At 39.7% G+C, this 22,425-nt stretch overlaps 1 non-coding gene across 1 annotated transcript; it reads left to right on the top strand.

Moving 5' to 3' along the window:
• Positions 1–650: 650 nt before the first annotated feature.
• On the top strand, positions 651–713 carry LOC138382111 (U7 small nuclear RNA). The gene has a single exon (XR_011233274.1). It is a non-coding gene; the product is annotated as a U7 small nuclear RNA (small nuclear RNA).
• Positions 714–22,425: the final 21,712 nt, after the last annotated feature.

The following is a 22,425-nucleotide window of genomic DNA, read 5'->3' as shown; positions in this document are numbered from 1 at the left end:
TTAGTTGTCCATATAATTTCTTTCTATTTTTAGTAGAGACGGGGTCTCACTCTTGCTCAGGCTGGTCTCGAACTCCTGACCTCGAGCGATCCACCCGCCTCGGCCTCCCAGAGTGCTAGGATTACAGGCGTGAGCCACCGCGCCCGGCCTTAAATGTCTTTTTAAAAAAGGAACCATAAAACTACTAAATATGGGTAAATTTCTATTCCTGATAGTTATAGATTGACTTAGCCACACTATATACATCTAAAACACTTGATGAAATGGTAATAATTTTATCCTATTGAGTTCTTCCTAGCTGAAATTATACAAACCCCCCCTCCCCCGTTAAATAATATAACATGTGAAGGTGCCTAGGAATATCCCTGTCATCTTGCTAAATATAACTCAATCTCCAGAAGCCATAAGAGAAAAAAAGGATCATTTGACTTCATAACAGAATTTTTAGAAGTCTGCCTGACATAAAAATAACATAAATAAAGTCAAAAGATAAATGACAAAGTGGGAAAAATATTTGCAACTTGTATCACATACAAAGAGCTAATCTTTGTAGTATATAAAGATCTTGTCACAAATCACTAAGAGCAAAAACCTATCAATAAAATTTTGTAAAAATTTGTTTTCTCTCCTTATATAAATATTTACACAATAAATGTTACAGCTCTTTTAGAATTTGTCTAGCAGGTTTTTCTGTTCCTCACCATAAGACTCTTCCCCGCCAAAAAAAAATTAAAGAAAAATAATAAATAAATATTTACACAATTGCTTTGATTTTGCCTTTTGGCCTGCAAAGCCTAAAATATTTACTATGTAGCCCTTTGCAGAAAAAGTTTGCTGACCCCTACTATACAGTAAGAAGTTCCTCTAATGGCAGAGAAGCTTGCATTAAACTAGACCTCCCTCAAATAACATTTATAAACTCTCGACAAAATAAGAAAACCAACTATTTGAAGGCACTGACAACAACTAAAAGTGGGCAGACACTGAAAAGGATGAAACCACTGAAAGACAGAACCATACTGTGTGAAACCCATGTTTACACGGCTTTTCCAGTGAATACACTTCCTCATCTGCAGGACTACAATTCAAGCAAAAGCCCAGCCTAATTGTCTTGAGGTGTCCGAGCACAGAGTTCAGAGATGGACTATGAATACATACGTATGTATAAATACTACTCAAATTCAGACTTGTATTATAAGGAATGCTAAAGGAAGTTCTTCAAGCTGTAGGAAAATGTTATCAAAAGGAAATTTCAATTTCAGAAAGAAGGCTGGGCGCGGTGACTCACCCCTGTAATCCTAGCACTCTGGGAGGCCAAGGTGGGCGGATCTTTTGAGCGCAGGAGTTTGAGATCAGCCTGAGCAAGAGCGAGACCCCATTTCTACTAAAAAATAGAAAGAAATTAGCTGGACAACTAAAAAATATAGAAAAAATTAGCCGGGCATGGTGGCGCATGCCTGTAGTCCCAGCTACTCGGGAGGCTGAGGCAGGAGGATTGCTTGAGCCCAGGAGTTTGAGGTTGCTGTGAGCTAGGCTGACGCCACAGTAGCCAGGGTGACAGAGCAGGACTCTATGTCAAAAAAAATAAATAAATAAAAAATTTTTTCAGAAAGAAACTAAAAGCAATAAAAATAGTAATTTTGTGAGTAAATAAAAATATCATTTTTTCTTCTCTGAGTTTCTTCAAGATATGATTGTTTAAAACAAAATTTATAATGCTGTTCTGTGTCTATAACATATAGATTAATAACATCTATAGATGCAAATTAGTACAAACATGAGCTTAAAAGGTACTATACTGTTTCAGGAAGCTTACTTTTTTTATTGGGCAAAAAGTATGATCTAAAGGGATCTTACATTTTGCAAGTGGTACAGCATTAACTCTTAAGTAGACTCTAGTAAGTCAAAATGCATCTTGCAATCCAATAACTAAAAAATAAATGAAGAGATATAGCTAAGCCATTAGAGAAATGAAAATGAAATACTAAAAATTAGCTGACTAACACAAAAGAAGGCAGAAAAGGAGGAAGAGGGAAACAAAACACAGATGGGATAAATAGAAAACAAATAACAAAATTGTAGACTTAAACTCAACTTTATGAATAATTACATTTTTGTAAATGGATTAAACACTCTAATTAACAGAAAGATATTCATAGACTGGATTAAGAAGCAAGACTCAACCATATGCTGTTAATAAAAGATGCACTTTAAATTTAAAGACACAGGTTGAAAGTAAAGGGATGGAAATAGATATTCCATCAAACTGTAAGCATAAGAAAATTGATGTGGTTATTTCAACAACCACAAGATTATCAATATATGAAATCATTAAGTATGAAATGTCCGATTTCCTTAAGTATTAAGTTTGACAGTTGATACTCTGACATTTCACTTTGACACTTCTTGGGTTTTTTTTTGTTTGTTTTATTGTGAAGGTACATCCTCATTCTTTCAAATACACATTTTCGCTTGTGATTATCTTTCAAAAAAATTTTAGAGCAATTTTTGTGAAACCATGGATAAGTCAAAAATTTGTGTTATTTTTGAATATGAGTTCCATCATGGAACCAATGCAGTGCAAACAGAAGATCAATGAAGTGTTTGGGAAGTATGTAGCTAACAAATGCCACATACTTGGCATAATGATTGCCACCGATGGTTTGAGAAGTTCCATTCTGGTGATTTTAATCTTGAAAGTCAGCCACATGGGTGACCTGAGACCGAGATGTAAGCTGTAGTGGAAGTGAATCCATCTCAACCTATGCATGAATCAGCAGCAAGGTTTGACATTACTATTCCAACAATACTGGACCATTTTAAACAAATTGGCAAGGTAAAGAAACTGGATAGATGGGTACCACATGAATTAACTGAGCATCAAAAGAGAAATCATTTCAAAGCTCGCCTTTCTTTGCTGTCACGACATAAAGGCAAACCATTTCTATGCTGTATTGTTATGTGTGATGAGAAATGAATTCTTTTTGACAATCACAAGCATTTGGTATAATGGTTGGATAACAATGAAGGCATCCAAAACTGAATATTCATCAAAAAAAAGCTAATGGTGTCTGTTTGGTTGTTCAGCACTGTTATTATCCACCGCAGCTTCATGAAACCTGATCAATTGATTATAGTGGATGTCTACTGCAACCAACTGGACGAAATGAGGAGGGTTGTGATTAAGTAGCCACGATTGGTCAATACAGTCCAATTCTCTTGCAAGACCACTTGTTGCAAAAAACAATGCTGCTCAGACTACAGAAGATGGATTTGGAAACTCTGTGTCACCCACCATATTCACCAGACCTTGCATCAACTGACTTCCACTTTTTCCAGGCTTTGGACCACTTCTTGAAAGGAAAAATATTCAATTCTCCACAAGCTGTGGAAAATGCCTTTTGCCATTTCATCGCCGCTCGCTCTCTAGGCTTCTTTGCTCCTGGCATGAACCAGCTACTATTAAGATGGCAAACTATGTCGATAGTTCAGGTGCATACTTTGATTAATTGTACTGCTTCTTGTTTGAGATATAACAAACTAAACTTTTGATTCAAAATTGGACATTTCGGCCGGGCGCGGTGGCTCACGCCTGTAATCCTAGCACTCTGGGAGGCCGAGGCGGGTGGATCGCTCGAGGTCAGGAGTTCGAGACCAGCCTGAGCAAGAGCGAGACCCCGTCTCTACTAAAAATAGAAAGACATTATATGGACAACTAAAAATCTATACAGAAAAAATTAGCCGGGCATAGTGGCGCATGCCTGTAGTCCCAGCTACTCGGGAGGCTGAGGCAGTAGGATCGCTTAAGCCCAGGAGTTTGAGGTTGCTGTGAGCTAGGCTGACGCCACGGCACTCACTCTAGCCTGGGCAACAAAGTGAGACTCTGTCTCAACAAAAAAAAAAAAAAACAAAAAACAAAAAACAAAAAAACAAAATTGGACATTTAAAAAAAAAAACACACAAAATTGGACATTTCATATTTAATAACCCAATAGTAAACTGTTGAGATCAATAACACTAGAAATTAAAAGGGACATCTCAAAATGATAAAAAGGTCAATTTATTAGAAAGATACAATAATAAATATGTATTGTCTAATAACAGACTTTCAGTATATACAAACTGAAGGAAGAAATAGATAAACAATGATAGTTGGCAATTTTATCCCCACTCTCTCAGTAACTAATAGAACAATAAACAAAAATATTAGCAAGGATATAGAAAATCTTAACACTACCAGCTACCTTAAACTAATTGACATTAATAGGCCATTACATATAACATTTTTTTCGAAGTGTACATGGAGCATGCACCAAAATAGAACACATGCTGAGCCATGAAGAAAGTCTTAATTTCAAAAGAATAAAATCCTACGTGGTATGTTTTCTGATCACAAAAACATTTAATTAAAAAGCAATAACAATGAGAAATCTAGTAGAATTCCAAATATTTGGAAATTAATGTACCTCTAAATAACAACTAGGCCAAAGAAAAAAAATCCAAAGAATAATAGAAACTATTCTAAATGGAATGATTCCATAAAAACACAAGATAACAAAGTTTGTGTTATATTGTTATAGCATTTAAAACAAAATGTGTAGCTTGAAATGCTTATATTAGAAGAGAAGTTTTATTTATTTATTTTTTTTGGACAAGCTAGAAGAGAAGTTTTAAATCAATGATGTAAGTTTCCACATTAAGAAACAAGGAAAACAACAGAAAATTTAATTTAAGATAGGTAGAAAAAGGAAATAATATAAAAGCAGAAATTCAAGAAATAGTAAACAAAAATAAAGAATATTTAAAAAGCCAAAAGTTGGTTCTTTGAAAAGAGTAATACAGTTGAGAAACACCTGGAAAGATTGATTGATCAACAGAAAAAGAGAGAAAACCCAAATTGCCAATATCAGATATACAAGAGGAAGTATCACTGTGCATCCAAGACATCAACAATTTAGATGAAATAGCAAATGCACTGAAAAACATAGTTTATGAAAATTGACACAGGAGAAATGAAAAAGATAAGAATAGCTCTATATCTACCAAAGAAATATAATTAATTATTAAGAGTCTTTCCACATGAATTTCACAATAAAAAAGAATTTAATTAATTATTTTTTTTTTTGAGACAGAGTCTCACTCTGATGCCCAGACTAGAGTGCCGTGGCATCAGCCTAGCTCACAGCAACCTCAAACTCCTGGGCTCAAGCGATCCTACTGCCTCAGCCTCCCAAGTAGCTGGAACTACAGGCTCGCACCATGATGCCCGGCTAATTTTTTTCTATTTTTAGTAGAGACAGGGCTCGCTCTTGCTCAGGCTGGTCTCGAACTCCTGACCTCAAATGATCCTCCTGCCTCAGCCTCCCAGAGTGCTAGGATTACAGGCGTGAGCCACCATGCCTGGCCAAAAATAAATTCAAAAAGAAAACAAACTCAAGGCCTCAATGGTTTCTGGCTAATTTTGTCAAGCATTTGTGGGAAAATAATCTCAATCCACACAAACTCAGAAAAATAGAAGATGAAGGAATGCTTCCCAACTCAATTTATAAGGCCAGCATTACCCTGCAAAGCCAGGCAAAGACCTACAAGAAAAAATGAGAAACCAATAATCCCAATGAAACTAGATGCAAAAATTCTTAACAAAATATTAGTAAATTGAATCTAGAAATATATAAAAAAGATAAGACATCATGACCAAGTAGGGTTTGCCAGAGAAATGCAAGGTTAATTTTATATTTGAAAGTCAATGTTGTCTGCTATATTAACAGAATAAAGGAGAAAACTATATGCACATCTCAATAGATCTAGAAACAGTGTTTTACAGAATCCAGCATCCAATCAGAGCAAACTAGGAATAGAAGGGAATTTCCTCAATCTGATAAGAGACATCCTTACCTCCTATCATACTTAATGTTAAAAAACTGAATTCCTTCCCCTATAATCAGGAATAAGACAAGAGTGTTCAATATCGCCACCTCTATTCAATATTAGGTCCTAGCCAGTGCAACAATACAAGAAAAAGAAATAAAATACATACACATTGAAAAAGAAGAAGTAAAACTATGTTTATTCATAGATAACATGATCACACACAGAGACAATCCTAGGAATTTACTAAAAGCTATTAGAACTAATAAATAAATTTAGCAAGGTTGTAGAAGACAAGGGCAACATACAAAAATCAATTGTGTTTCTATACACTAGCTTAGACAATTGGAAACTGAAAATATTGTAAATGTTATTTATAATATTATACCATCAAATTATATAATAGCCTCAAAGTACATTAAATATTTAAGGATAGATTTAAAAAACTAGGGGCAAGACCTGTATAATGAAAACTACAAAACATTGCTAAGAGCTTCTAAAGATCTAAATAAATGAAAAAATAAGCTTTGTTTTTGAATTGAATTACTCAATATGGTTAAAAATGTCAATCCTCCCCAAACTGATGTATAGAATCTATGTAATCCCAATCAGAATTCCAAAAGGCTTTATTGTAGAAATGGACAAATCTGTTCTAAAATTTAAATAGAAATACAAAAGATCTAAAAATGACCAAAACAACCTCAAAAATGAAGTACAAAGTTAGAGGATTTGCACAATTGTATTTCGACATTTGCTATAGGGATCCAGCAGTCAAGACAGTGTGGTTTTGTCATAGACAAGGATGAACATGCAGGTAATGGAATAAAATGGAGTCCAGAAATAGACTTGTGCATGTAAGCAATTGACTTTTTAAAAAATTTTTTATTTTTAATTATTATGGGTACACAATATTTGTATATCTTTATAGTGTACATGTGATGTTTTGATACAGGCATGCAATGTGAATTAATCAAATCAGGGTAATTGGGGTATCTATCACCCCAAGCATTTAATATTTCTTTGTGTTAGGGACATTCCAATTCCACTCTTTTTGTTATTTTAAAGTATACCCTAACTGTAGTCAATTCATTTTTATAAATGTGCCAATATTGAAAGGGAAAAGAAAATCTTTTCAACAAATGGTACTGAAATAACTGAATACATGTGTGGAAAAATTGGACCATGGTTCCTAAGTCACACCATGCTTTAAAATTAATTCAGGATGGATCCTAGACCTAAATATAAAAGCTAAAACTGTAAAGTTTCCAGAAGAAAATATGGGAGAATATCTTTGCAGACTTGGGTAGACAAATTTCTTAGAAAGGTACAAAATAAGTGCTAAACATAAAAGAAAAATTGATTAACATTATCAAAATGTTAAATTTTAAAAATTTTGCTCATTGAAGAATACCATTAAGTAAATGAAAAGCCAGCCAACTAAAGACTAGCAAGTCTTGTATCCAGAAAATATAAAGAATCACAAGCAGATAATAAAAAGCAAGATTTGAATAGGCACTTCACAAAAGAAGATATGAATGGTCAATAAGCACATGAAAAGATAGTCAACGTCATTAGCCATTAAGGAAATGCAAAATAAAATCATGACATTTCATTTCATACCCGCTAGAATAGCTAAACTTTTAAAAACTGACAGCACTAAGTGCTGGTGAGGGTGTGGGATGACTGGAACTCTCAGACATTGCTCATGGGTGTGTCAAATGGTACAAGCACTTTGAAAAACTATTTGGCAAATTCCTTACTGGAGAAATTCCACTCCTAGGTATCTACCCAGAGGAAATAAAAACAAATGTCCACTAAAAGACTTATACCAGAATGTTGCAAGCAGCTTTGTTTATAATAGCCAAAACATGGAAACAATTCAAATCTCTAAACAAATTTTGACATGTTTATACAATATGGTACTATCCAACAATTTAAAAAAATGAACTACTGATACACAGGAGAACATGGAGGCCAGGTAGATGGTCTAAAATTCCATTTAAATGAAGTTCAAAACAGGAAAAACTAATCTATCAGAGATGAAAATCAGAGAATGTGGAGTGGGCATCAACTAGAAAGGGGCACAGGGAAACTTCTGGGTGTGCATTGTTCTGTATCTCCACTGGCAGGTCGTTTGCACAGGTATATACAGTTTTCAAAACTCATTGAATTGTACATTAAAGATTTGTTGGCTGTTTGATTTATGGTTGTAGAGAATCTAAATTAGGAGTATAAGATATGAGGGAGGCCACAGCCCCATATGGCTCCCAGGGCATATTTTGGCTAGGCCTGCTGTGGTTTATAAATATGGGACCAAAATGAATTTCTGGAGTCATGGGAGGTGCTTCTCCTAGAATTTTCTGGAATCACCCATTACCTTTCCTTCTATTCCCCTGATAATTCTGCAGGAGTCAAGTCCAGCTGGCCACAGGTCCTCAATGAAGTAGCTGTTTCTATGAGGTTAAGCAAAATTTCTAGTTAAAATGAAACGCTTACGTCTGCTCACTCAGCTGTATCACTTCAAAGGGGAAAACAAATAAAACCCAGCTTCCTGTCATCTCCCGGCATTAAAGGATGACAAACTACAGTTGCTTTCCATTTTGACTAGAAGCAAAACTACAGATGAGTAACATAATAGATCAAGAAGCCAAACAAACTGAAGTAACCTCTTCATCAGCAGAAGTCAACTAGTTAAAGGCAGAGTGGAAACCTCCCACGCTGACACCCTCTCAACTTCAAACGAGAGTAAGACAAAAAAAAAAAAAAAAAAAAAAGAAAGAAAGAAAGAAAAGGAAGCGAAACTCTTATCTGAACAACCAAATTTTAGCTTAATATTACACCTATACTACTTAAATCTGCAAGTACTTCTTACCTATTTACAAGGAGTAAAAAGAAACTACTAAAATAATAGAGCTATACTCACTTACCATGGAAGTTTTTCCTTTTCTAAAGGCTGAATTCCTCCTTCTGCTACCCAAAGAAGGCCTTGATTATTAGAGACTACCACGACGGGGACTTTTCGGGTACCCTGAGACAGTCATCGCAGGGTCTCTGCCTCTTCCCTCCAGACTTCAGGGAGGACTCATCGGCTCACCTATTCATTTCTTTACCATGTACTCATCGACTCGTTCAGGACCACACGAAAACATTATATATATACTTTTAAGTCTGTTGCTTTTTGATGATGCCCACACTTGATTAACTTACTTTGTAAAACAGTGGCCTGTGCATTCTTTCACAAATTTCCAAGCCTCACCCTCCCTCCCATGGGGCAAGGGTGGCAGCTTCTCCTAAGAAGGCAAACATGTTCTAACCCCTGTTCTTTTAGAATATGAGCAGAGGGATGCCAAGAGTAGCTATGGAAACAAGTTGATGACAATTACATTAATTAGATTACCAATGACCACGGACAAGTAACACCTTCTAAACCCTCAGTGCCCTCACCTAGAGAAGAAAGAGTTTAGAGTAATTTAGGGGGTTTTGATGTGGGGTCCAGGAGCTCAGAATTACTTGGGGGTGCTTTCAGATACTGTAGATTCCTAGGCTCTACCCCAGAGCTATTGAATCAGCATCTCTCAGACTGAAGTCCCTTAATCTGCTTTTAAAACAGGCCCCCAAGGAGACTCCGATGTGCTATAAAGTTGACAACCACTGGACAATCTCCAATCTCCTTCCAGTTCTAAAGGTCAGGACCAGGGATCTGTCAGGTAGAAGCAAGAGTGTCACTGAGAAGATGAGTTTTTTGATTGAGGTTGGGGAATGTTGGGGATAGGAAGACAATTCTGGAAAACAGAGACCTTTAGAAATTATACAATTGAATATACACAGAAAAAAATATAAAGAGACACAGTGATCTCCATCCCTCAAAAGAATAAAAACATTATTTTGAAATGAATAATTCTAGCATGCTTCATAGTGGAGAAACGTACTAGTAGTAACCGTCTTAAAATGTGTGGTGGATAAGCTAAGCTAACAATTAGGAAGAGAATAAGAGAATAAATTCCAGATGCCTCTATTTCACGTAGTGGCACAGTAACATTGGGTTAAGCACGGGCTGTTCAACTTAAGTTGGAGATGACAAGTGTTTGCCGCAGAATGGAGTAAATATTTTTTGTAGAATGCCTTTAATCATCATTCTGGTGGTGGATTATACTTCACTGGTGATAGAAAGAAAACAAACTGAAGAATCGTAGCATAACGGAGGAAACATAACATTTTGATTTACAGTTGACAATGACTGTTTGAGAACTGTCATTTATTCAGCTGTTTTGAGAGAGCTGCTGAAATAAAAAGCTTATTTCTGGGTCAGAAAAATTGCAAAAAGGAAAACATTTTAAAATCCAATAAATCCTCTCACTAATGAACCAACTTCTCTAGGCTGGAAGTAGCCACACACGCTCATTGGGATTTTCGGTCTCTACTAGGAATACAATTAATTATTGGAGGAGCCACTAGCTGGGTTAGATGATGGCCTCCAAACAGATGCAGTAAATTCTTGCCATGTCAACACTTTAGGCCTCTTTTCTCTCCCTCTGACCTAAAAATTAATTTTGAAAATACATGTGCCCTTACAAGTTTATTTGTGATGGCCCTCTGGAGGGGTCTAACCTTATTAAATTTGCAAACCTATAGGTCTTTAGAGCTCTGAATACATCTTGACACTTGAGGTCACATAATTATTGTCTACTTACAGACAAGTAAGAACTGCATCCTCTTTAGCGATATAACAAATGCTAACTTACAGGACACATTGCACACACATTACAGTTGGTGTTAAAAACATGTTTTCAGGCCAACGAGGTGGCTCATGCCTGTAATCCTAGCACTCTGGGAGGCCAAGCTGGGAGAATCTGTTAAACTCAGGAGTTTGAGACCAGCCTAAGCAAGAGTGAGACCCTGTCTCTACCAAAAAGAGAAAAATTAGCCGAGCGTTGTGGCATGCACCTGTAGTCCCAGCTACTCAGGAGGCTGAGGCAGGCGGATCACTTGAGCCCAGGAGTTGGAGGCTGCAGTGAGCTACGATGACACCACTGCACTCTACTCTACACAGGGCGACAGAGTAAGACTCTGTCTCAAAACAAAAAAACCCCAAATCCCCCAAACCCCCCCAAAACACAAAAAATATGTTATCATTCTAATTCACGTATGATTTTGTTGTTGTCCAGAAAAGTCACAGGCAGCCCAGATTTCCAATACTTTGTCCCATTGACTGCTTATAAACACTCTGGCTTGTCACACCATTTTTTTTTTTTTTTTAAAGAACATGTTTCATTTCAACCTTTTTAAACTTACCTTTAGATAGCTTTCTCTCCATTGCTCCTCTGAGTGGGCTATTCCACATTTCTGCCATATTCTCAATCCCTGCCTTCTTTGGATCAGCAGTGATCCTCAACCATTTCTCTGGGAAAAAAAATTGAGATCATTAATGAAGTATGAATCTTTTCTTTTTTTTTTTTTTTTTTGAGACAGAGTCTCACTCTGTTGCCCGGGCTAGAGTGCCTTGGTGTCAGCCTAGCTCACAGCAACCTCAAACTCCTGGGCTCAAGTGATCCTCCTGCCTCAGCCTCCCGAGTACCTGGGACTACAGGCATGTGCCACCATGCCCGGCTAATTTTTTCTATATATTTTTAGTTGTCCAGCTAATTTCTTTCTTTTTTTTTGTAGAGACGGGGGTCTCATTCTTGCTCAGGCTGGTCTCGAACTCCTGAGCTCAAACGATCCTCCTGCCTCGGCCTCCCAGAGTGCTAGGATTACAGGCATGAGCCACTGTGCCCAGCGATGAATCTTTTTTTAACCTCTTGCTTACTTGTCATTTTCTTGCCTACAAACTTACCTATAACCCCACTATCCCATCCTTTGTTGTCAGAACAATATGTATTCCTCCTACTGTGTAAAGGCTTTGGAAATAATATTTTTAAATTTTCATGCAGTAATATTATACACTCATTTTAGAAAAATAAGAAAATCAGACAGTATAGGTGAGAAATGACTTTCATTTTCTCACTCTACTTGACTCTAATCAATCGTATCCTTTTACTTATCGATTATCATTTACTGCTGTCAACTCCCAAATCTGTACCTTCAGCCTAAACTGCTCTCCTGAGTTCCAGGCCAACATTCCCCTAACGGCAGACCGTCCCACTTGGATGTCCCATGGACACTTTAATTCACCATCTCAACTGCAGCCTCTATCTTTTCTCCAAAATTGATTCTTTCTTCCATAACTACCTCTTCATTGGCGTCATGCTCAGAGCCAAAAGCATAACTGTCATCCCTTATCCCTTCTGCTTGTCACCTCCTCATCTAATCAATGATCTAGACCTGTCAATTATATCAATATTCCTAAACACTGCCCCAGGGCCCCCGTCTCCCCTCATACCATCATCATATCCTACCTGGATGATGGCAGTGATGTCCCCTTTGGTCCTGTGTCCTATCTGGCCCACCCTGCTGTCCATCCTTCTTGTTACCCACCCAGACACACAATTACATCCCCATCCTTCTTCCCCCTTAAAACTTGCCTCTGGATCCCTATCCTAGTTTACAGCCTCATGTCCAAACCAAGTCCCTAATGATTTGACCTTGTCTATCTTTTCCCATCAGTGTCCTGCTGTTCATCCCTTCATTCAAACCGCAACTGTGAGCTTCCGTTCCAGAATGTGCTGGTCTCACTCTCTCTGGGAATTTATGCATTCCGATCTCTGCCAGCAATGCCCTCGCCTCCCTGTGTTCGCTTAGTGAATTCACACTCGTCCTCAGTTCTAATTTTCTCCCTCTGGGTACCCTTCTGTGGCACCCATAGGTACAGTTAAGTGCATTTTTTGTGTTCTCCTAGTACCTGTACCCACCCCCTTTTAATATTCTCTGTCCAGCCACATCAGAGTTTTGTCAGTTCCTCAGATGCTGAACTCTGCACTGCTCCTGGGCCTTTCTCTCTCTCATCCCTCTTTCTCCAGCTAGCTAACTGCTACCTGTCCTTCAGGCCTCAGCCTAAACATCACTTCCTATACGAGGGCTTCTTCATTGTACACTGGATTATGTCCCTTTTCATGAAAGACTCATAGGTCTCCATACTTGCCCTGTGGCAACACTGTATTGTTCCCACTTGGGGAACTGTCTGTCTTCTCTAAGACTATAAATTCTGTGGGGTCAGGGACTAGCTCTCTCTTCTTCCCTGCTGTATCCACGGCACTATCGTGGTGCCTGGCACCCAATAAAAACTCAACAAATATTTCTTAAATAAATAAATGGATTATACTACCTATCACATTTCTGTAATAATTTGTCTAATATGTCTCTCTTAGCAAAGACTGTTCTATCCACAGGGATGTGACTAGCACCTGGTACAATGCCCATACTAGTGGGAAGTTAGTAAGTGTAAGTGGAATGAATGAGCTGCACTCAGCAAATCAGAACAGCTGATCTTTTTACTGAGCTGGTGTGGGCTGACTTTGACTCATTCATTTTACAGCCCTCAGTTTACCTGCCCAGGAGCTTAGACCCACAGGTAATACAGACATGTTGTCATCAGTAGATTCACCCTCATCTTACATCAGAAATACAAGCAAGAATCTAAACAGTTTCAAGTTTCCGGCCGGGCGAGGTGGCTCACGCCTGTAATCCTAGCACTCTGGGAGGCCGAGGTGGGTGGATCGTTTGAGCTCAGGAGTTCAAGAGCAGCGTGAGGAAGAGCGAGACCCCGTCTCTACTAAAAATAGAAAGAAATCATATAGACAGCTAAAAATATGTATAGAAAAAATTAGCCGGGCATGGTGGTGCATGCCTGTAGTCCCAGCTACTCGGGAGACTGAGGCAGGAGGATTGCTTGAGCCCAGGAGTTTGAAGTTGCTGTGAGCTAGGCTGACGTCACGGCACTCTAGCCTGGACAACAGAATGAGACTCTGTCTCAAAAAAAAAAAAAAAAAAAAAGCTTCCTCTTATTCTTCAAACATGACAGTAATGTTAAATTATTGGTCAATCTATGCCCAAAAAGAAATGGGCAGAGAATGTCCCATAAAATAGTATTAAAGGAGAAACAAGAAAAGGGAAACTAGATTCTATTATACTATGAGCTTCACCATACCATGATAACCCCATGAGGTAATGTGATTATGCTCATTTTCACAGATCAAAAAAACATTCTTCAGTTGCTTGGGAAGCCTGATGAAGACATGCTCGCCATAAAATCCCATGCTTTTCCCATTGTATCGTACTACCTAGCCACAAAAGATGTCTTGTTAATTCACTTCTAAATTCTCTTTTATTTTTATTTTATTTTATTTTATTTTCTGTATGTATTTTAGCTGTCCATATAATTTCTTTCTATTTTTAGTAGAGACGGGGTCTCACTCTTGCTCAGGCTGGTCTCGAACTCCTGACCTTGAGCGATCCACCCGCCTCGGCCTCCCAGAGTGCTAGGATTACAGGCATGAGCCACCACGCCCGGCCTAAATTCTCTTTTATGTTGCTCTTCTTATACTTGTTTATTATTTAAACAAATTATCTAGCATTTATTCAGAGTCCACTATGAGCCAGCTACTAAATCTGGGTGCTATAGATAGATTAATCTTCAAAAAACTATATGAATTTAGTATGGTCCCCATATTATAGATGTTCAAACTGAATCTTAGATTGGCTTGGACTATAGTTCATAAACAACAGAATGGGAATTCAAACTCTGGTTTTAGTGACTATAAAACCCCTGGTCTGACTGGGTGTGGTGACTCACACCTGTCATTTCAGCATTTTGGGAGGCTGAGGCAGGGGGATCACTTGAGCCCAGGAGTTCAAGGTTACCATGAGCTATGATTGCACCACTGCACTGCAGCTTGGGTGACAAAGCAGGACTCTGTCTCTAAAAAATAAGAAATTAAATTGTCATAAAAAGTATTAACCCCGGCCGGGTGCAGTGGCTCACACCTGTAATCCTAGCAGTTTGGGAGGCCAAGATGGGAGAATCATTTGAGGCCCAGGAGTTCAAGATCAGTCTGAGGAACATAGTAAGACACCATCTCTAGAAAAAATTGGGAATTTAGCTGGGTGTTGTTGCACATACCTGTAGCCCTAGCTACTCAGAAGGCTGAGGCAGGTAATTGCCTGAGTCCAGGAGTTTGAAGTTGCAGTGAGCTATGATGACTCCACTGTACTCTAGCCCAAGTGACAGAATGAGACTCTGTCTCAAACAAAACAAAACAAAACAAAACAAAACACAAAACAAAACAAAAAAAACACCCCACATTAACCCCTTTTAGTTTAAAGGCATTTTTTTCCAGGTTTCATGACCATTAGAATCAAGTGTGGTTTAATACCATATTGTTCCTGATTAGCAACTTTGTATCATGTACATTCTAAAACTTCTTTAACAGTTTCTTTCAGATTCTAGGAAATAGCAACAAAAATAGAGTTAAATCAAAAAGCTACGTCTTAGATGGCCTTCAAAGTATTTCAGTGTGTCTGCATGTTGTGCTCATGTAATTGTCAATCGTAAAATCCCCGTGTATTAATACCATCACAGTAATGTGAAAATTGCTGAAGCAATCATCAACCTCATGCCAAGAGCTACAGTGTTCAGGGTGTTTCCTTGTAATTCGTAAGAAAGAGATGTACGTTTCCTAGGATAATCAATAAACCATTCATGTAATAGTCTAAAAAGACTTTCTTGGATTCTGGAGACTATTGTTTAACATGTACCTAAGAATAAGAGTGGATCTTGAAAAAAACATATTTTTCAAACCTGCATGCATAGACTGATAAAGAGTATAATTAAAGGAGTCACAAAGTAAAATCTTTAAAATTGGGACTGTCCTAGAAAATCTTGGACATGTGGTGACCATGACAATCATTTAGCATTTTTCACTTCTCATTTTCCTTTAGACAAGTAGTCTGCCATTCCGAAATGCTGGCAACGCAGTGGTATGAATTTAAAATGTTCATAGTAAATCATCAAAACCTGCTCTTTGTGTCTAAAAAAGAATGAAGTCATGCAGAAAACGCCTTATGGTGTGTTCTGAGTGCTCATGCGTCAGTAGACTCTGTTGCCTTGAAAAACTTGGAGAGGAGGAAGTGATGGATTCATCTGTGCTTCTTAGGAGATTCATAATGTGCATCCTCTACTTTCACATTCATTTCCAGGGCTCAATCAATGATTCTGCTTCATTCACAAGAATCTGAGAGTTAGAAAATTAAAAAATGAATCTATAAGCTGTTTGCTGCCACTTACTGGCTAACCACTCTTCTTGCCTGAACTAATGGAGAGGAATTTATTAACTGCTTCCTGGCAGTCATATACACGAACCTTCAAATGTCTGCAAATAATGGAAAAATATCAGAGATAAAATTAATATGAAAATTACTTACCAAATCTGTTACATGTCTTCTTAATACAAATACATTCCCTCCTGCTATTGTTATTTTTATTGTATGCCCAGGAAAGTGAAAGGCTAGTTCATCTGCACTTCTAAAACAGAATTTCTGGGAAAAGGGGGAGGAGGGGTAGAATATCACATAGAGTGAATAAGGAATGAAGAAGAACATTAGTTAATTATAACTCACAGAGTGTTCCAATAGCATAAAGCTACAAAATGGGAAGCTTTTCTCTGAAGAAGTGGCATCTGTTGCCTCCACAAATGTTTGTACCGTTTATTTGCTTTGGTGCAGAATATTCCCTTTGGGTAGTCTGTAGGAACCACGAATGCATGTCATCTTTCCCCATTCATTTAGTACCACAAATCCATTAGAAAGAAGCCTTTGAACATCATCATAGTCAAACAGGTGTCTAATCTTTCTAATACTACATTTTTTTGGCCCTTGATTGTGTCTCAGCTGTTATTGAAGTTTGCATGTGTAGCGACAGGAGCTCATCCAAATACACCCTTTGCTTAGGGGTGATTTGGGCTTGTGAAAGGATTGCAGCGTTTTGTGGAAATATGTGAAAATTTAGTTAGAATGTCTGTAATTCTAACCCGAAAGAAAGTTTTATCAGAAAAAATTATAATTAAATTAAATCAGCCCTATCTGGCATAATCTTATATATGAGCTGGAATTGGCCTTAAAAAACAATTAATAATCATTAGATAATGAGGTGGCTAGCTGTTTCTTTCTCCCATATAAATACAGGAAGATGCTTTAAAAGGTGAAAGGTTGGCTGGGCCCGGTGGCTCACGCCTGTAATTCTGGCACTCTGGGAGGCCGAGGTGGGTAGATCGTTTGAGCTCAGGAGTTCGAGACCAGCCTGAGCAAGAGCGAAACCCCATCTCTACTAAAAAATAGAAAGAAATTAGCTGGACAACTAAAAATATATATAGAAAAAATTATCTGGGCATGGTGGTGCATGCCTGTAGTCCCAGCTACTCGGGAGGCTGAGGCAGGAGGATCGCTTAAGCCCAGGAGTTTGAGGTTGCCGTGAGCTAGGCTGACGTCATGGCACTCTAGCCTGGGCAACAGAGTGAGACTCTATCTCAAAAAATTAAATAAAAAAAAATTAAATAAAAGGTGAAATGTGGGCCGGGCGCAGTGGCTCACGCCTGTAATCCTAGCACTCTGGGAGGCCGAGGTGGGCGGATTGTTTGAGCTCAGGAGTTCGAGACCAGCCTGAGCAAGAGCGAGACCCCATCTCTACTAAAAATAGAAAGAAATTATATGGACAGCTAAATATATATATAGAAAAAATTAGCCGGGCATGGTGGTGCATGCCTGTAGTCCCAGCTACTCGGGAGGCTGAGGCAGGAGGATTGCTTGAGCCCAGGAGTTTGAGGTTGCTGTGAGCTAGGCTGACGCCACGGCACTCACGCTAGCCTGGGCAACAGAGTGAGACTCTGTCTCAAAAAAAAAAAAAAAAAAAAAAAAGGTGAAATGTGAAAAAAAAACGTAAAGGGTTGTGGTGACAGTGATAGCAATTAACATTACAGGCACTTTGTATGTACTGAGCCCCTTGCACATGTCATTGCATTTACTCTGCATGATACATGACCAGGTAGAATTATCCCATTTTTCAGATAAAGAAAGTGGTATTCCAAAAGGCAGAGCTACTTGGTGTAGGGTGCACAGCTAAGGAGGGCGGAGCTGGTACAGTCAGTGAGTGACTTTGACAACAGAGCACGTCTTTCAGCCACTGTGCTCTCCTGCCTCCTCAATCAACCTAGAGAAGTGATGTATTTGTTTATACTAAAATTAATAAAAATATTATTATATTCTTTTTCAGATATGTATAAGAATCAGTATCTATACCTCCTAGGCAGTTCTACCTTGGGGGATTCTCACTCTCAACTGGCCGGCTCTATCCTCACGGTCCTCAAGGTCAGTATGTCCTGAGAAGACAGCACTGTCCCTCAAGCATGCGCCTCATCATCCTGTGTCCCTTGAGCAGCAAAGACACCATCACCCATCCCATCAATTGCCCAAGCTAGAAACCTGGGTATCATCCAAATTTCTTTTTTTTCCTCTCTCCTTACATAAAATGGCTAAATCTATCGATGCAACCCCCTGAGCTTCTCTCAGGTCCATGCACCTCTCTCTACCGCCACCGCCCTGCCGTAGTTCCCAGCACTGCGATTCCCCATGGTGCTACCGCTACCGCACAGCCTCCCGACAAGTCTCCCTCCCTCCCTCCCCAACCTGTTCTTCACTCTTCCAACTGTTCTGCCGCAGAGACAGGGCAAGTATAATTTCCCTTCTCTCTTTTCCTCTGCTTAAAACTTTTCAGTGGCTCTGCATTTCTCTTGGGGTCAAGTGTCACCTCCTCGACACGGCCTTCGTGCCAGCTGGGTCCTGCATACCTCTCTAGTAGGGGACACAGATACAGTCCTTCACAACCCACTCCAAATGGCATGGAGGAAACAACCAGGGAACTGAGACAGATAGAAGCAGTGCTTGGGGACTATAGACACTGGGGCTCCATTAGGGAAGGGGACACTGGGTGAAAAACAATTTAAGGGCCCTAAGTGGGCACAGTCAAGGACGTGAAAAAATTCCATGTGGCTGGGGCGTGATGAGCAGAAAAAGTGGTAGAGCAGAGGTTCTCAGCCTTAGACGCTGGGTGGAACGTGGGTTCCATACTAAAAGAAATGGGACGCCACTGCCATTTAAACAGTGTCTCTGGTTGCTATGTGGAGGTGGGGCACTGGGAACGGAAGCAAGGAAGCCGATTAGGAAGACTCTGCAGAGGTCTGGCCAGAAGAGATGGCTGCATGTTGCTGAGCAGATCTGGGTTCGCTTTGGAGGTAGAACTGGCATGACCTGCCTATGATTCGGGGGTGGGAGTTCTGGAAAGGGAGGAATACAGGCTGATTCCAGATTCCTGCCCAAAAGTCCCAAGTGAGCCATTTTTTAAATTTATTTTTTTATTTTTAATTATGATGGGTACATAATAGTTGTACATATTTACGGGGTGCATGTGATACTAGAGTGGGAAATTTTCTTTTCTTTTTTTTTTTTTTTTTTGAGACAGAGTCTCACTCTGTTGCCCGGGCTAGAGTGCTGTAGCGTCGGCCTAGCTCACAGCAACCTCAAACTCCTGGGCTCAAGCAATCCTTCTGCCTCAGCCTCCCGAGTAGCTGGGACTACAGGCATGCACCACCATGCCCGGACAATTTTTCTATATATATCTTTTTAGTTGTCCAGATCATTTCTTTCTATTTTTAGTAGAGATGGGGTCTCACTCTTGCTTGGGCTAGTCTCGAACTCCTGAGCTCAAATGATCCTCCCGCCTCGGCCTCCCAGAGTGTTAGGATTACAGGAGTGAGCTATCGCGCCCGGCCAGCAATGTTCTAAGGGAAAGCCAGGAAAAGAGTAGGCTGAAAACCAAAAGGACCCTTTATGGACATGCTGGTTTTGAGATGTTCTTGAGACAGGTAAGTAAAATTGTCAAGAATGCAATCAGCTTGGGGTCTGGAATTAGAGGATCGGTCTAGGTCAGAAATTGAGAACTGTCCACACATGAATAGCACATGTGAGCACCCCCAGGAAGCGTCCCCGCACCCCAGTCTGGTTGAGAAGTCCCTTGTGTTCAGCACTGCCCCCTGCACTTCCTTCTTTGCTGTACTGAGACTGTCCCATACCTAGTCTGTGTCCTCCACCGAACAGTGAACTAGTGCCATGAGACAGTGACTGGTCTCTATTCACCATTGTCCCCTCAGTCTGACCCTATGAATGCTGCCCACCCAAAAAGAGAGAAAGTGGGCACCCAAAGATGAACTTCAGCCTATTCTCAATTGCGCCTGGTGTGTTGGAGCACAGAACCCAAGATGTATGTGAATTGTATACTCTCCAGCATATCCCCAGAGTAAATCCTTTATGTACTGCCACCGTGTCATTGAGGCCACATGCCACCTACCTCCTACGTTTCCGGCCAAGCTGTGGGTAAGCATGAGGCTGTGAGGGGGACTCTTGCTGGAAGGGCCAGCAGGGAGGACTCCTGACCCCAGAAGGCCAGCCCACAGTGCCGAGTGGCAAACACACACTGTATTTAAGAAAATTAAACTGCATTCTACTTTACAAAATGAGAACGTGGAAATGATTTCTTGAAACTCTTTTGTGCCTCAAAACTTTCCTGATGTCCTCCATCCTTGGAGAGGCAAGGAGTTCTCTTTAGGCTGGGACACTTCCTAGCTGTCACCCTATTACTCGGCTGCCCTGCCCAACCAGGTTGGCCAGCCCTATGGTTTTCTCTGTATTTTGCAAAAAATTAGTGGCAATGACAAGGGCCTGAGAATCTTGAGTAAAGTTCTAGTGTTGGCTCTGTCAACAGCAAGCTGTATAGTTTGAGGCAGGTCAAACACGCCCCGGGCTTCCTCTTCTGTAAAATGAAAGGCTCAGGTTCCTTGTAGTTCTAACCCTCTGTCACTCTAGTACAGTGGTCTCCCTTAATCTCGGGGGACACGTTCCGAGACCCCCAGTGGAGTCCTGAGACGGGGGATAGTACAGAACCCTATGTATAATATGTTTTTCCCTGATGTACATTCCTATGATAAAGTTTAATTTATAAATCAGGCACAGCAAGAGATAAACAACAATAACTAATAATAAAATAGAATAATTGCGTTAATAATAACATGCCAGCATCATGACCTTGCTCTTTGGGGCCACTGGTAAACAAAATAAGGGTGACCTGAACACAGCATTGTAATACCCGCGACAGTGGATCTGGTGACTGAGAAAGCCCCTCAGTGACTAATGGGCGTGAATAACATGACTACCCTGGACAAAGGGAGGACTCACATCTCGGGCAGGACGGAGCAGGATGTCACAGGCTCTCATCGCGCTACTCAGAATGAGCACAATTTAAAACATATGAAGTGTTCATTTCTGGAATTTAATAGTTTTGGACTGTGGTTGACCATGGGTAACTGAAACCGTGGAAAGTGAACTCGCACAGAAAGGGGACTCCTGTGATCGACTCATCGCCAGGCTTCTGCTCATTGCCACGCCGTGGAGCAGTCAGTATCAGCTGGGCTTTGTCTTTGTGTGTTCTCATCGCCCCTTGCCGCCCTGCCCACTCCCTGGCCCTGGGCATGGAGGATTTTTTTTTTTCTCTTCAGTTTAGAAGAAATTGTCTTTCTTACATAGTGTATTGGTAATCCATAGCCGCATAACAAATTACCCTGAAACTCAGCAGTTTAAAACAATGAACATGAATGACCATGCGGTTTCTGAGAGCCAGGAATCCTGGAAGGGTTTGATGCAGTTTCTCTGGCTCAGGACAGGTCAAGCTATCAGCTGAGGCTACAGGATCTGGAAAACTTGGCCTGGAGCTGCAGGTTTCACTTCCAAGCTCAGTCAAGTGGCTGTTGGCAGGACGCTTTGGTTTCTTACCATGTGGGTGTCTCAGTGGGGCTGCGCATGCCATGGAAAGAGAAAGGCACTCCACAGTCTTTTGAAAACCTAATCCATCGCTTCCATCTCTTGAGGGGAAGAGTTTCAAAGAATTTGTCAACATGTCTTTAAAACCACCACAGTTGACTAAATACCCTGAGATTGGATGGGGGATGTTTATAACCTCTGTATGAAGTGAAATAAAATTTCATTCTTACTAGAAAGTTTTTTAGATGGTTGGTTGTGAACCAAACTCTCGCATCTTTTCAAATTTGACTACAGGGTTATCCTTGCTTTGAGACCAAACTCAGGATTACCAAAAGCTTTATAGCTAACAGAATTGTTCTTGCTTCTAAATAAACACACGCGACAGAGCACTCAAGATTGCTTAACTTAGTTATCTATTTAAACTGATAGTCATAATTTCTGTCACCTGACTTCTAGAAGAGGAAAAAAAAAACCCTCCACTACCAAAAAGGAATGCTTGCCAAACTATTTATGTATCATTCTGGGTTTTAATTGCTAATTTACTTTTATTAATATATAATGGGCAGTAAAACGGTTAATTGCTACTCTTATCAATATCTGGACTTTCAGGAAATGGGAATACTACTGCTAGTCATGAGGTTTTTGTTTGCTCTGGGATTAGCAAGGTAAAGAGAACCTTGTAGAATCTGTGTAATATTATGCTATCCTAATATATAATTAGATGAAGGCTCTGCTAAATCTTTTTAAAAGAAGCCGATTGAA

The sequence above is a fragment of the Eulemur rufifrons genome, chromosome 3 (assembly GCF_041146395.1).
Source record: "Eulemur rufifrons isolate Redbay chromosome 3, OSU_ERuf_1, whole genome shotgun sequence".
NCBI classification, from domain to species: domain Eukaryota; kingdom Metazoa; phylum Chordata; class Mammalia; order Primates; family Lemuridae; genus Eulemur; species Eulemur rufifrons.
Note: the sequence above shows the minus strand (reverse complement) of the source record. Positions and strands in the feature narration are given on the sequence as shown.